A 13084-nucleotide genomic window follows, 5' to 3' on the forward strand; every position below is an offset into this window, starting at 1 on the left:
TGTATTCAACTCCCATGATCCTAGTCAAGAAACGTGATGGCTCATAAAGATTTGATGGTGACTACAGAAAGTTGAATTCTGACACTCTACCAATGTCATGGCCTCTTCCTGTTTTTGATGATGTTGTCGATCACATTGCCAATGCCCAAGCTAAGATCTTCTCAACATTAGACCTTTCTAATGGCTTTTTCCAAGTGGCACGCATCAAGACCTTTATCAGTTTAAACGTTTGCCCCAAGGTTTGACAAATTCTCCTCTTTGTTTTCAGCAGCTCATGAGCAAAGTGCTAAGAAAGTTGCTTTTAAAGGTTGCACTGATTTGATGATTTGATAATTTACAGCAAAACTTTGAAGACAATCTCCAACATTTGGAGCAAGTATTTTATTATCTGAAACAGGCAAAATTAACACCATCCACCAACAATATAAAGCCATCCAAATGCAACTTTGCAACAGACAAAGTTTCTCATGTTGAGGTGTTCAAGTTGATGACAAAAAGATTGAAGCAATTAAAAACTTCCTAGTGCCCAAATCACAAAAACAGATCCTCTCTTTCTTAGGCCTCTCAAACTTCTACAGAAAGTGTGTGAAAAATTACGCTAAAATTGCGCTTCCACTGAATGCTTTGCTCAAGACGCATTCAGGGGCAGAAGTAGGCAAGAAACAAAAGGAAGTGACATCCCTTGTTTTTACAAACGGCAGAAAATGGCGGCTACGGAAATGTCATTCACTAGAAATAAAGGTTGAACTCAGTAAAATTAGAGTTGGGAAGAAATGATGCTGAAAATGGATTGCTATTTATGTTCTGTGAACTTTGGGTATGTGTTTGTCTCATAGTACGGCTGCTGATGATGGGGATTACCGCTTGAGGCAGCACGTTTGGATTTCCCAAAGCAATACACGACAGTGTGGAGCTCAGTGATTTCTTTTGGTAAGTCGAGCATTCTCTGTTATAGCTTCGAAAGGACATGGATGCTTCATTTCAGTGACCCGACATATACATGATCTGTCTGGCTTCAAAGCCTGCATCATTCACAGCCTGAATCGATGTCATCAGTTTTCCGAAATGATTTTTAATGTTATTTTTAGACATTGAGGAATTGTATGTTTCCGCTCGATTGACAACGTAATCATGTGAGATACTGACGTTCATCGGGATATGAACGAGTCAGCTTGGTAGTGTTCACCTAGGCGAGGTCACCCGCTACTGTCAATATAAGAACATGCAAATGATTTTAATGGAAAAAGCTGAGAGCTCAAAACAGATGACGGTTCTCTCTGAGTAGTAATGTGGGGATAAGTGACGTCATCATTTCTAGGGTCACGTGGTAGCTGTGTGATGGGAAAAGCCACACAACCAGTTGGATGCCAAAAGAGCATGTCTGTATGTTTAAACTAGTGATCTCCAGATTCACTTCAGTAAGCTATTCTAGCAATGGATAAGTTTACAAGAAACATGCTTGCCACAAGTCAAACAGGTGCAAAAATAAGAAATGCAGGAAAACTGAGCTCAAAAGTTTGCAGAATCGTGTGCAGAATTATCAAAAAGTGGTTGCAGGATTTACACAAATTTAGCACAGAATTTTAAAAAAGAATTGATGTGGAATACACTAGGGAGTAGGATTGTGGATCTCAGCCAAAAGGAGATGGTGTTCCTGGATATCTCTCCTTTGCAATATAACATATTTGGGCCACAGCAGCCTGCACGTTCCTACCATCTGTGCTCCTGCACAAGGTGATCAAAAACATCTCAACAACCACGAACATGTTTCTGGTTCTTCTGGCACTGTCTGTCAAGAACTCAGACCTGTTAAATGCCGCTTGTTGTGTCTTGAGGTGAACAGATCGACATTCAGAGTCAGTGATCTTGAAACTGCCCAACCTGGTGGAGCCTGTCATACATGACAAATCTTTGTCAAGGGAAGGAACTTTCTCAGTGTAAGCTTTCCTCTGCACTGGTTGCTTCTTCAAATGCTTAGGTTTGAAGGAAGTAGTGTGGTTCTCTAGACTCAAGCTGTCCTTGGCCCATGTGACGTACCTGCACCATGGTTGGGAGACGCTTGGACTGATGTCTAGAGGTTGAGGTGCTGCTTGGCAATGAAGGATGAGACAGGTGAATGCCTGACAGGTGAGTGGCTGTGTCTGGCATTCCTGTGCGGTACTACTTCTGTAGAGAGAGTGGGGAATTGTCATATGAGGCAAAAGGCGCAGGCACCACTTAGATGGAGAAGGTGCCACTATTGGAAGCACAGGCGCACATGTAGGTTGGGACGAAGTCTACATTTGAATGTCTTGTCTACATTTGAATGTCAGTAAATAACTCTTTAAAGTACTCAACACTCTTATTTTCAGTCTCTGGGAATCTCTCACCATATCTCCACCTTCAACCTTCTGTCTATCTTTAGACATTTTTTTCACACCTGCAGGGTTTCCCTCAGTCTCTTTTTATCTCGCATTAATCACTTCCTTTGATGCTTAATGCAATCTGTCTTCTAATTGGCCAGCCTGGTCCTCTACAGGTAGCTTCCTTCCATACCTGACTTCCTCCTCACTTCTTGTGCTGCTGTTGGGGAGGAAGGATATTTTCTTTTCTTCAGGTATGGAATGGCCACTTTTCAATCTGTTTTCATCTGCTTCTGTCAGAAATTGATATCTATATTAGGGTGCTGAACTAATTAAATAACATATATAATATAATTTAAAGTAATATTAAATTAGCAAATGGAATATTAATATTATTAAACTAGTTTGTAAAATAATTAACCACATTTGCTTTTCCAAGTGTCATATAACTTTAATGTTAAATTGCTATTAGTTTTATTATGGTTATAAAATGGTTTTTGTACTTCCATATAAATAGATAAATACCTGTAAATCTGCAAATATATCACTTCATGTGCTGCTGTTGAGGAGGAAGGATATTTTCTTTTCTTCAGATATTTCCGCAACAGCAAACACCCCCATTATAATAAACACATTATCATCATCTGCCTGTGTCTATGTTTCCCAACGACCCCAGGCAGATCATAAACACCATCCTGGCTACAAATACGGCGCCCAACATGTGGCTGAGCATGTTCATATTAAATTTGAGCAAAAAAGGCTCAGTACCCAACTATGCGGTCCGGGACGTGCCTTCTGTTGACGGGGAGTATGTAGCAGGGCGTGGAGTCATCCCACAAATGACATCCTTACCTTGTCAGCTTGCTGACAGGGTTAACCTCTTTGGTCATGTGGACAAGGCGTCCGACCTTGGATCAGAAGGTCAAGGGTTCAAAACCCATCACGGGACTTGGAAATTTTATGGCCGCTACACTAGTGTCACACCAAAGTGAGGGAACTAGCTTGGGATGACAGTCTGGGCAATGTAGCATGCTGTGATATATAATTATTTGTACTGTGATATGATGTCACAGTGAAACACTTATGAATGAATAAAAACACATTTCATAAAGCAAGTCAGTTTGATTACTTGATAATATATAGGATATATAGGATCAGCACAAGGAAAATGGTGGCCAGCACGAAAAAACAATACGAGTTAGTTGCATGGATTTCTTTTCTTCCAAGGTTTCCACTGTGATCGCATGAAGCTAAGAGGTTGGATAACAGACCAAAGGAACTCCAGGAAGGATTGATCTGACTAAAAAAAGTTTTAGAATTCTTGTCCTGTATTGGCATATAGGGTGTCTCTACCGAACATAGGTCATTTTTTTCTCCTTTACATCTTTATTGCATGTAGATCACTTTTTTTGCATGAAACATTTTATTTATTTATTTATTTATTTTATTTAATTTATCGATGTTGCTGATCTTAGCAGCTGCATGTTTTGTTACATTATTGTAGTCTGACAGTTTAAGTTGAATATTTTGGAAAGTTGGCAGTCTTTGCTGTTTATTTTTGTAAATGAGTTTTGTAACAAATAAAGCTATTACATTTAAATAGTCGTTATTCTTTCCGGGAAACGTAGAAGTTTATTCTTCTAAATAAGAACAATTTTTAATTCTGTTTAATCAAGAAACCAAATTCCCAAGTATGTCCAAAGTGGAAGAATTTTACATTGTTGACATAACCCAATTTTTCAACAAAAAGTAGGTAGGATGTTGTGTAGGATTTTGTTTTGAAATCAGTGTAGTGGAGGGTGCCCTCTACATCTTAATGGGATCATGTTGTATTTTAGCCATCTATTGTTTATTACTTAGATATTGAGTTGAGTTTATAATGGCAATAGCAAGGGTTACGTCATCGAATGTTATGCATTACATGCACCATACCATATGATATTTTTCTATAATTTTTATTGTCCATTACGAATGTTTAATTCAATAAGCTAACCTGTGCTATACAGATGTGACTGTTAGTCATCAGGTAATATACTCCAATAGGTGTTTATTTGTAGTTAAGTCGGCTTGGGAACCCGAGCAATTCACAATCATATTCCGTTTCTCTCACACGCCCAAACTTAATCATGCCTAGCGCATGCGCAGTCAGCTGTCAGCAATTCCTTTGTTCAGCTCACAACACATGGTTCAATCAAGCGCGTTTCGTAATGGTCGGATCTTGACTGAACTTTATGCCATATTTCCGGTTTCTCAACGAAGTACCTACGTAGTAACGAAGTAACCGTCACATACAGTAACGTCTCGTAACAGTACTATGGCCCCTCGTCGAAAACGTATTTCGACTTGCGAAGCTGCCATCGATGTAAACAACCAAGATGGCCGACCGGCCGTATCAACACGACTTCGGTCTAATTCTTCGAACGTCCGCAGGAGATACCAGTCAATTAATCCAGACTCGGCGGCTACCGAACATTCTCACGACCCTTCCAACTGGTACGTTGCAGAACTCCGAGAGCGCATCGCCAGGGACATCGGAATTTTACACCTGCCAAATTCTATGTCACGAGGTCAACTCATTCAGTTCTACTCAAAGAATGTGCCAGCGAACATACGGCCACTACCTGCCTCCCGGACTTCAGCTACAAGCCAAGTCAGACAAGAGTTTCGAAACATTCCTAATTCAGTGGATATTCGCGATGTCGGAGAACCTAACGAAATTCCAAACGACGTCACCAAGTGTCATGGCTGCGCCCACACAGCCTGACTTGCAGAGTTTAGTCGCGACTGTTCAAGCGCTTCAACAGTCAGTGGAAACTATCACAAGAGTTTTGCTGCCTTACCATACTCAGTCGTCACCTTCCGCCACCGACACAACGACAAGTCCCTCCATTCTGCCGCAGCAATCAACCGCCAGAGAAGAAATTAGAATAAACGGGAAATTCACCCTGTCAACTGCAATTGCCAACCATGCCGCCACCGCTACGCAACCACTGGACCCCAACACACTGCCAAGACTGGAGACAGCGTCTGCACATCTCAGGCAACAGATTCACGAGGGTAGGGACATTAATTTGGCTCTGTTACTAATTCCGGATGATGTTCATTGTGGCCCACGTAGCATTCAGATAGGCGATGGTCAATTACATCTCAAAACTCCCAATGACAAGAGACTTCAGAAAGTGTTGGGTATCAGAGACTTCCTCAAAGCATTTGAAAGGTTCAAAAAGATAATGATGGAGAAATTCCCCAACAGGTCAGCAGAGTTGGACGAATATCAAGGCATTATTATTGGACTAAGTAACGAGACGGACGACAATGCGTTCTACACTTACCACAAGATGTTCTCTGCACAAGCGGCAGCAGCCATTGAACTATTAAATCGACCAGTATACTGGGGCAGACTGGACCGAGAACTCTATATAAAGATTTTTACATCCAGGAAAGCCAATGCATGCCAGTGGTGCGGCGAATTAAGTCACACATCAGAATTCTGCCCGTTGTCACTTAATGACCAAATGAAATCATCCCTGGTACCCAGGAAGCCGCAGCAGATATGGACGAACAATTTCGACGGTACAGACGCCCATGGACGAGCCATCATCTTCCATCAGGGACAATCCATCTGCAATAATTACAATGACAGAGGATGCAGCCATCAACATTGCAGGTTCATGCACGTGTGCTTAATATGCAAGAGGACTCATCCGAAATTTCAATGTCGCACAGACAAGACGTCCAAGAAGTCGGACAAATGACTTGAAGCCAGACCATCTCCTGTTAATATTGAGACACTTAGAGCTACTTTAGCCAAGCATCCAGACCAAAACATGACAGCATATCTCATCCTCGGCTTCCAAGAAGGTTTCTACACAGGAATTAAGAACCCACCAACCGTCACACGAGTATGTCGAAACTTGCTATCAACCCGAGGACCCCTCAACGTAAATATGGTGACGAAACTGATACATGAAGAGAAGGACAAAGGTTACCTTATGGGTCCATTCCACACAAGTCCCTTTCCTCTGCAGCGAGTTAGTCCCATAGGATTTGTTGAGGGCAAATATTCAAAAAAATTACGACTTATAGTAGATATGTCAGCTCCACATGAAGACCAAGATAATCCAAGTCTCAACTCTTTGATTGATAAAGAAGAATATTCCTTGAAGTACGTTAAAGTCGATGATGCCATATCATGCATTAGACAGCTAGGTAGAGGAACATTCATGTGCAAAACGGATGTTACAGATGCCTTCAAACTTATCCCAATTCACCCCTCATTGTGGCATCTGCACGGTATCAAATGGCAAGGAGAATATTTTTACTACACACGATTGGTGTTTGGCTGCAGATCCAGTCCAAAAATCTTTGATACCCTCGCTGCAGCAGTGTGTTGGATAGCCAAACAGTGTTATCATATCGACTATATATTACACCTGCTAGATGACTTTATCTGCTTCAATAAGACTTTGGAACAAGGACAGAGAACCATGTCGTCTCTGTTGAAAATGTTTGGTGACCTAGGCATCCCTCTCTCTCAACCAAAAACAGTTGGCCCCACGACTTGCTTGGTGTACCTCGGTATCACCCTAGACTCCATCAAGATGGAAGCTAGACTGCCCATGGAGAAGATAGACAGATTGACGACCATCATCCACTCCTTACTACAACAGAGTGAAGTCACCAAACGAGACTTGCTGGTAGTACTGGGACACATGAACTTCGCAATGCAAGTGGTGAAACCAGGACGTACCTTTATCGGCTACCTTCTGCAATTGGCACATTCAGTTCCAGACCTAAAGAACAGGGTACAGTTAAATCAAGAATGTCGACTCGACTTCACCATGTGGATTTGTTTCCTCGAACAATGGAATGGAGTGTCCCTTTTCACAGCTGACAGGATCGATGCTCCAGACTTCCTGCTATACACAGACGCAGCAGGAGCCATAGGTTATGGCGCATATTATCAGTGGTTTGCCTCTAAGTGGCCTGGGCGTCTGTTCACACTGGTAGCAGACGACATGTCTATAGCCCTGATGGAGTTATACCCGATTGTTATGGCAGCAGAGGTCTGGGGAAAAGAATGGGCTAAGAAATCAGTTAGATTTTATTGTGATAACAAAGCCACAGTGGACATCATCAATAAGGGCAGATCCAAATCTCCGGGTATCATGAGGTTCCTGAGGAAGTTAACGCTCACCTCAGCTAAATTCAATTTCATGTGCAGCGCGAGGCATGTCCCAGGGAAACACAACCATATCAGTGATGCTTTGTCTCGATTACAGATAGCCAGATTCAGACGCCTAGCTCCTCAAGCCTGTCGCCACCCAACTGCGTGTCCTCCTATGGAAGAACTGATGTTTCCGAGAACACTACCAACTACAGCATGGCAGACAACGAGTTAGACAACCTGTGGGCATCAGCAGTCTCCCATCGTACATATGAAGTCTACCAAGCAGGGTTCAAGGCCTATGCCCTCTTCATCGCAACATGTAGCAGTATATGGAGTTCATCACTTCCTCCCATATCGGAAGAATTGCTACTCAGATTCGTGGCACACTGTCATAAACATCAAAACCTCAGGTATGCAACAATAAAGACATACCTATGCGGTGTGAGGTTTATGTATCTCAAAGCGGGAGTGCCGAACCCTTGGACTCTGGGCAACCTGACAAGGCTGCATACCATAGTAGGTGCTGTGAAGAGACAGCAAGGCTGTACAGTATATGTTCGGTTGCCCATAACAAGCTCTATACTTACCAAGTTGTGTCACCTTTTAGACCAAGGTGTCTTCACCTCCTCACTCAATATTATGCTGAAAGCAGTGTGTTGCCTGGCCTTTTTCGCATTCCTCAGATGCGGGGAATTTACATGTGATAGATTCAGCCCGCATGTCAATTTGTGTTTCAATTCAGTGGTGTTTGCCAGCAATTTGTCATCCCTTATACTCACCTTACAATCTTCGAAAACTGATCCATTTCGCAAAGGTGTGAACATTGTGCTGCATCGGATGAATACTGCCATCTGTCCAGTACACAATATGCTGACCTACATGTATCACAGGAAACAATCTGGAACTTCCCCTCATGACCCTTTGTTTGTGTCACCCAGTGGTAGTGCCTTATCCAGGAAGTTCTTTATTCAGTGCCTCAAAACCTTATTAAGTATGGCTGGATACGATGACAAAGCCTACAACGGACATTCATTCAGAATAGGAGCAGCAACATCAGCTGCAAGTAAAGGCGTGCCAGATCACATGATTCAGACATTGGGTAGATGGACCTCAACGTGTTACACTCGTTATATCAGGACGTCCCAAGTCTCCATACGTGAAGCTCAGATAGCGATGGCACAGAAGTGACCAGCTTCAATAGGATTAAACAAACTGGAACTCTGTAACTTTTTATCATGTTCTCTTGTTTATGTCTTACGGCCTAATTACTTTTGGGGATTCTCATCAACTCAATTTCACAATTATCATTAATAATAATATGGGCAATCTATCCGCTCTATCAGAGGGCAATTCAGGCGGATACTATTCCCCCTGCAAGTAATTTAACATTCATCTCTTTTTTGTTTTTTCATCATTCGTCTACTCTGCCAGGTACTCCTGGCGCTCGGGAGCAAGTCTTGGGGTGCGCGACTCCTACTTGTATTACTTGGCAGAGGTACAGCCCGCCGATCGGGTATATTTCTTCACCGTCCATTGTTCGTATACTCAGCCAAGTCTCAGTACGCTCAAACAGTATGGAGTGCGCTACTCCGATATTAGAGACTTGGCTGAAGTTAGTCTTCCATGTACTATGTTTATGTGTCATGTATATATGTATATACCGAGAATCCCCATATGCCAAAAATTTAATAAATGTTGTTCTTTTATATGTTGTCGTGTTGTTATTGACATTATAAATGGGGAAATGTTTTCTGCAGTTTGTTTATGTTGACTGGCGGTGAATACATAAAACTGCTCATGATATTATACAAACAAACTGCTATCACACAATATAACATCAGGAAATTGGAAAGTCTACAATCTTGGTGTTGTCATTTGCTCATGAGTTTTTAAATTTCAAGGGCAGGGCTACTCATTTTAGGCCCTTTGGTGAATTTAGTAAATCTAAATATTTTTTACATTTGTATACTTATCCTGCATTACTCCTTATTGCATTTACTGATGTCTTTTGACAGAAAGACAAACTGTGTGAGATCCAGCTGCTGAAGAAAGTTGTCCCAACCAGTACAGGAAGCAGTGCCCTCTCACAGTCGGCACGTGAACCGGAAGTCATGACGTCACATCAAAACACATAACTGCTTAAAACATAACATCTGAAACTTCCTGACAAGGCAGCATAGCGAGGGGAGGGCACTTAGACTTCGTAATGCAGGAAAAATATACAAATGTAAAAATTATTTAGATTTTACATTTTTTTTAACTTATCCTGCATTACTCCGTATTGCATCTTTATCAGACGGCATGGCCGGTGGGCATACCTTCAGATGTGATCCATAATAAACCCACATCAAGGTCCAATGAATCCGCACCAAATAGAAGTGATAACCGGAACATCTACGACAATTCCTGTCTTCAGGAATCAAGAGTCGATGCAAAAAGGAAACACCTGAATAGGTAACCGAAATAGAATGAGGCGGGTAGCCCCAAATTAGAACTTACGTAAGAGTGAAAGCGAAACGCAGTAGAGCCCTCTAATCTGAGGTGATAAACACCAGAGAGTTTGACAGGCCCCGCTCGGGGTATCGAAGAATCAGCGACATCGGCGGCAATATCTACGACCATTCCCAAGAGTGAATGCGAAACGCAGGAGAGCTCTCTTGCCTGGAGGTGAGGAACACAGGAGAGGTCGATGGGCACCGCTCGGGGTATTGGAGAATCAGCGGCGTTGGCGTGGGTGTCGGCATTGGCATGAGTGTCAACATCTACTATACTAACGAGAGTTGATGCAAAAAGTAAACCCAGATAGGTGACAGAAATAGAATGAGGCGGTTAGCCAAAAACTAAAACTGACCTAAGAGCGAATGCGGAACGCAAGAGAGCCGTCTTGTCTGGGGTGATAAACACCAGAGAGGTTGACGGGCCCTGCTCAGGGTTTTGGAGAATCAGAGGCGTCAGTAATAGTGACCTGTTGGGCTACAACCAGGGACCAAAACTGTGAACGCCAGCGACATCTTCCAAGGCTACATCACAGAGGTAGTGGTTGGCGAAGGCGGTGTCTGATCGCTAAGAACAGGCTTCCATGAGCGACTGGATAGAAGAGTTATACTGTAAAGAGCCATGGTAAATGCGATCGCCCTGATTTCTTGTGGGTTGATAGCTTTGTGGGGAGGGTCCAATCCAGTGGCTTTATAAGTTTGGAGGATGACCGCCCGGGTCACAGGGAAAAGTAACGACTGCGACGAAGGGCAGACCGGCAGAAAAAAGGTGTTTCCTAGACTTGCGTCAGGCTTTAGATCATTGTAGAAAATCTTCAGTGCCCTTACTGGGCATAACAACGCTCCTCCTCATCCTTGGCACCCACAATGGACGAGGGGGTAGGGGATAATGAATGAACTATCAGGCTCTCCTGGGAGTTGATTCTTTACGATGAAGTCCCAGCAGGGTCCATGATGAGTACCGCGTTCGAACCAGACACGGAGGACGTCGAGGGCAGGGTGCTCATTGACCTGAGCGGCAGTAGCCGAAACCAGTACAAACACCGTCTTCCTCCTTAGGTTGTAAAAGGAATACGTGTTGAGTGGTTTGAAGGGAGCCAACGCAGGCGGTCTGAACTTGGCCTTCTGGTCTTCAAGACTGAACGAGCACAGCCAGGCCTGTAGTTCAGGAATTTTCGTCATTCTCCGATTGTCCAGGATGGCAAGAACGGAGTTGATGGCGACCAGGTATGTGGAGATGGTAGAGCCCTTCAACCGATGGGTGCTGCACAAGTACAGAAGGAACTGAGCCTGGAACTGTAGATGAGCGGTAGATGGACGGTGGGCTGAAGCAATAGCCTTGGCCGCTCTAGCCGAATAGCCCTTGGCTCATGGGGCTTCCTGCAGATGTGTCAGGCGAGCAGACGAAACCGTTTTAGGGTGTGTCAACCGACTGTGTGGATGGAGCAGAAGGTTGGACCACACTGGAAGTTCCAGAGGTTGTCTCTGGCGATGTTTTGGAGGTCTGACCAACACACCAAAATCAGTGTCAGATGCCGAGTGGCTTGGAGAACCGCGGGAGAGGGCACCGGAGGCGGAAAAGTGTATGCGTGTAATCCTTCCCAGGAAAAACTGAAGGCGTCGACTGCCACAGCGGCCAGATCCAGCACCGGTGAAATGTAAGGCAACAGCTGGCAGTTCAGAGATGTGGCGAACAGATCGATGTTTGGTGTGTCGATCGATTGACATAGTCTGGCGAGACCTCTGCGTGGAGCTTCCATTCGGTGGGAGCCACCTAGTTAGGCCTGGACAGAGCCTGTGCCAGAAATTGCCCTCAACCTGGTGAATGCAAGATGAGCTCCTTTTGCTTAACGTACAGATCCAGGCTGACCACCATGTCGAGGAAGCGGAAAGTCTGGTTTAGCAGGGATGGAGAGTGGAGAGTACCCTGGTTCCTAAAACACCACACCATCGGCGATGTTGTCAATGGACATGGTCAACAGGGCGTAACCGAGAATTATCTGCCAGCAAGTGACGTCCTGGACAAGCGCTTTTATCTCGAGGTTGTTGCTGTGCCAATGGTGTTGATATCCAGATCACAGTTGGTCACAATGTGGGCTGGTTTGGGCAGTCACTGAACACTTGCCACTGACAAGGTGGAAGTGGCAGTGGAAGAGCGGGAAGTCATGGTAAATGAGGTCGTCTACAAGACTGCAAAGTCAGCAACAGGGGTCTCTGATCATGTACCGTCGAGGCGATACATGGAGAGGTGTGGTCGCCTGAGAACCAAACCCCATGTAGACTAAATATCAGCTCCACAATCGACAGCCAAGGCATCGACATAACCGGGTCGTCTGAAGTCCAGGCAATGTGTCCATAAGAGAATGAGGAAATCTGGAAAACTGTGGTTCGGGTAGATCGCACCGTACTGCACATAGTAATGTGATAGTTTCCATCCCCTGAGCGTCGTATTAGCGCTCCTGTTTTTATATTGAGGTGGCGATGAAGGACGACAACACGATACTAGGAAAGTAGTCAACAGGGGTCGATGGAACGGTCATGGAACGAAGTAGAAAATTGACGCTGTATCTGGTAGCCAAGGCTGATGATATGAAGATGTCATAGTCTAAAAGATCAAACCGTATGAAGGAAGGCGATCATTTTCATCCCTTGAATGCCGTATGTTCTAATAGTGAGGGGGCGATGAAACGAGATGCCTCGCGACAGCCGTGGTGGCAGCGGTAGTCTATCGTTTCCATCATCTGTGCATGGATGGACTGCGACAGGCATCTGGTTGAGTGGTTGCACCATGCATACATGTAAGTATGCAAACCAATCTGTAGAAATACATTGCACCACTCACCATGGTCAGTTGACCTAATTCCGGTCTGAGTTGTTGACAGTCGGAGTACTTGACATGTGACATGTAAATCACCCTGTGCAGTAGCCGAGAAAGCCGCATTGGAGCTGGAAATGATTTGCAATCTCCACACACAGACAATCCCCAATAAACTGTGTCGTAGACAAACTAGTTGTGTACTAGTTGAGTTTTGCGAAAAAAAATGCAGGAGCACCGGGGGCGCCGTTGAAAACACGGG

General features: G+C 44.1%; 1 protein-coding gene across 1 annotated transcript in view; it reads right to left on the reverse strand.

The window, feature by feature from the left end:
- Positions 1-13084, reverse strand: part of LOC124124730 (short-chain specific acyl-CoA dehydrogenase, mitochondrial-like) — a 100408-nt gene that overhangs the window by 61281 nt on the left and 26043 nt on the right. The window lies entirely within an intron of this gene.

Source organism: Haliotis rufescens, unplaced genomic scaffold (genome assembly GCF_023055435.1).
Source record: "Haliotis rufescens isolate VD_foot unplaced genomic scaffold, xgHalRufe1.0.p SCAF_36, whole genome shotgun sequence".
Lineage (NCBI taxonomy): Eukaryota > Metazoa > Mollusca > Gastropoda > Lepetellida > Haliotidae > Haliotis > Haliotis rufescens.